Source organism: Kryptolebias marmoratus, linkage group LG2, assembly GCF_001649575.2.
Source record: "Kryptolebias marmoratus isolate JLee-2015 linkage group LG2, ASM164957v2, whole genome shotgun sequence".
Taxonomy (NCBI): Eukaryota; Metazoa; Chordata; class Actinopteri; order Cyprinodontiformes; family Rivulidae; genus Kryptolebias; species Kryptolebias marmoratus.
In genome coordinates, this window is record NC_051431.1 from 786,557 (window position 1) to 790,013 (window position 3,457).

Genomic DNA, 3,457 nt, shown 5'->3' on the forward strand with positions numbered 1-3,457 from the left:
ATTTGGTGTTTTTTAGTACATTGGTTTTTCAAAGGCTAATAAAATTCCTTCTTTATCCAGTTTAAGTAAACGTATAGAGTAATGTTCCTGAGTTTAACTTTTTGTGTCAGAGTTGCTTTGGATTTGTTAGAGCAGGAGGAAACCTCCAAATAAAGCAGATTAAAATTCTAGTGGTTTCCCCTCCTCCATTATTAATGCCTGCAGCTGTTGGGCTGAACAGGCCAAACAACAAGGAGAACCAGAGGAACCACATGTTGAAGGCAGTTCTCACAGTGTTCCTTTAAACTCTCATGGCAGTTCATGAAATTTGCATCACAGTTAATCTATTAGGCTTCGTCCTGCAGAGCACTGTTTTATTCCATTTTTTATGTTTGTGCTGACATAAAAAGCAATCTTGCTTCATTTTGTGAAACACATGAAAGAAAGAACCTCAACCAGAATTTAACCAGCTGAGGAGCAGAGTTTTAGACTCGGAGAGTAAAAGAAGATGGCAGAAAATCGGTCTAATCTGGGACAGTAACCAGTCCAAAGACAAAAAGAAGGTTGAGCAGTCGGCTGTTTGGTGCAGATTTAACAATGGTGGGATTCAGAAGACCCTCTGTTAGTTACCCACCCCTAATCATCCTTGTGGAAATGGAATATATTTATTTATTTAAAACAGAAGACTCAAAGACTGGCAGCAAGCCAGGAAATTTACTGAAAATCAGACTAATTACAAAGAATCAGCAGCATCAACAAGAAGCAGGAAGGATTTAAAGGTTCTGTTCTTGTCATCACTGGCTACAAACACAACTTCCATACAGGAGCACACACACATGCATTTATTCATTTATGTATTTATTATTTATTTATTTATGGCAAAAAACAGATGCACACATTTTATTTCTGGGTTAACTTGTACAGTTTTGTGCATCGTCTCACTTCACCTCTGTATTAATGTTATCCAGCTCATAAGGAACTCTGTGAATCCTGTACAGCCCCTTTTTATCCATTTCCACTTCATATATGTAACTCTTAACAATAAATCCTTCATTCTTTTTTTTATTACACACCAGGTTCCAATCACAACTCCTAATCACCTCTTGTGTATCTTATAGATCTATTTTTCTACTGATTTGTTTTTCTTCATTTCTTGTTAACGTTGTTAAATTGTGTTGTAACTGGAAACTTTATTGATCAAGAAAAATATCCTTTGTGTGAGAGCATAAATAATGTTTTCTGATTCTGAAACCAAAAGCCACAGTTAGGTGTGTTGATTCTGTGCAGCTAAATCTCTGTCAGCTGACCTTTTATTTGTGACCACCCTCACCACTTTAGGAGACATTTAAATCAAATCTCAGGCTTCACTCAGCAGCTTTCCCATCTTCCACTTCATTTTCTGCTGTTCCCCGCAGCTCCAATCCTGCATTCTAGTTCCTCCAGCACCAAAACAACTAAAGAAACTCAGATTGTTTTAATACTCGTGTGTCTGAATGTCAGACAGAGGCCTGCATTCTGCGTATGACTTATTGTGAATGTTGCCATAAAGTTGCATCACATCACCCCACTCTGCAAAACCAGTGGACCCGTGCATAAACATGTCTGCTTATAAGCAAATTATTATTCTGCAGAGCCCGTTTTTATTACCAAAGCAATCAAACATCATTGACTTGAACTTTAACACATTCAAGAACAATTATACTGTTTGAAAGTCCAGTGATTCTTCCAGAAAAACAAAAAAGATTTGTCTTATAATTCAAAATGTATAAATGTTGATTACTTTTGTTGTCTGACAATATAGATTATCAGGAAGTAACATTAACTGCTGAATAAGCCACGGTCATGAGACAAGTTGTTGGGTAATGTCACCAAAATTAAACTGGAGATTAAAAATAATGTAGGGATGAACATCACTCAATAATAATAAAAATGTGCAATCAAAAAGAGATGGTAATCACATGTTTTTACCAATATTTGTTGTTGGAGAAGATTTTATGGTCCACCCTTTGTGTAATTTAGGAGGCTGCATTTGAGAAGATTTGATCTCAAGCAGAAATTTACATGTTTCTACACCAACAAAGAGTAACAATCAGAAATGGTTTTCTTTCTGAAGGGTCTCCACAGGAGATCATCTGCCTCCATCTCTCCAGGACAGCTGCTGTTTCCTTGGCCCTAAAGAAGGCCAGAAAACCAGATTATAAAGTACACAATGATTTATTTACGAACCATTAAGAACCATGACACATAGAATTTAAACAACAAGGTGCAGAGGAAGCAGAACACAAACGTCACTTCAGTCAAGAACATTTTCAGCATTTAGCTTTGAATCTGTCAAGAATTAAAAGAAATGTTTCCTTTTGTTTAGTTTTTCCACTCAGCTTTTCAAGGGGCTTAAATTTGTGGCCTCAGAATTCAGAAAGTCCACATCTGTAACATCTGGTTTGGCCTGTATTGGTACCAGAGAGTAAAGTGACAACAACAGCACAGTGCAGCTGGTGGCTTCATGTAAAATTAGAATCATCTTGTCAGGAAACATCAGCTGCTGTCTCAGGGTAATGTGGGTGGCCGTTTTCTCTTCTTGTCTGTCTTTAAGGCATTTCTGCTTTATTAGACTCTTTAGTAAAGAGCGCTGAAGGAACATAAAGGAGATGACAGTCTGTGAAGGCCAAGAGTTCCAGGGAACATCACATTCTTTGTGCTGCCCAACCTGAAAGCTTGATTGGATCACAAATATGCTTCTGTTTAAAAGTTAAAACACCTTTGGAGTGCAAACTTTCTCCTGCCTGTGTTTCTGCTCGTATCACACAGCCTCAGCTTGCAGCCTTTGCTACCTGAACTCAACACACTGCTGAACGTTCATTCTCATACTTAACAGTTTGTATTTTTACTTTTCTTTTTTTAGTTGCATTGAGGTTTTCATGAACTGTTAAATGAAGCTGCTGGTAAAACCCACAGTTCAAACTGAATAAAACAGTCATGCTCATGTTTTGCACAAAAATAATGAAGTCATTTAATCTCCAAAACTATTTATTTTTGCATTTCTTCTCAAAGAATTTCCTGACTATTTGTGATGTTCAGATTTGGGCCTGCAAAGTTGCAAAGTTACAAACTTAAATATACAAAATGCAGCCTCTGAAAGTCCACATAAGGAAGCAAATGCTGAGGGGCCTTTGCCAATTCATCTGTTTCCTACCAAGTTAATTTCTAAAATTATGTTTCCTTTAAGGCCTTACCTGTTTATGGAGTTCTTTGTTGCTTGTGTCACAGTGAATGGCTCTCATCCTCCATCTTCCTGTTTATTACCAAGTCACAACTCCATCATGACTATTCATTTGTCTTTCATCACTGTGTCATCTCAGGCTCCCTCCGGGTGACAGTATTGGCGTTTGCAGAAGAGATGCAAAGCACGTTCCCACTTACAGAGCAATGCAATAATAAGCATTCAACCCACGTGTGACGCATCCCCCCACCCCCACCC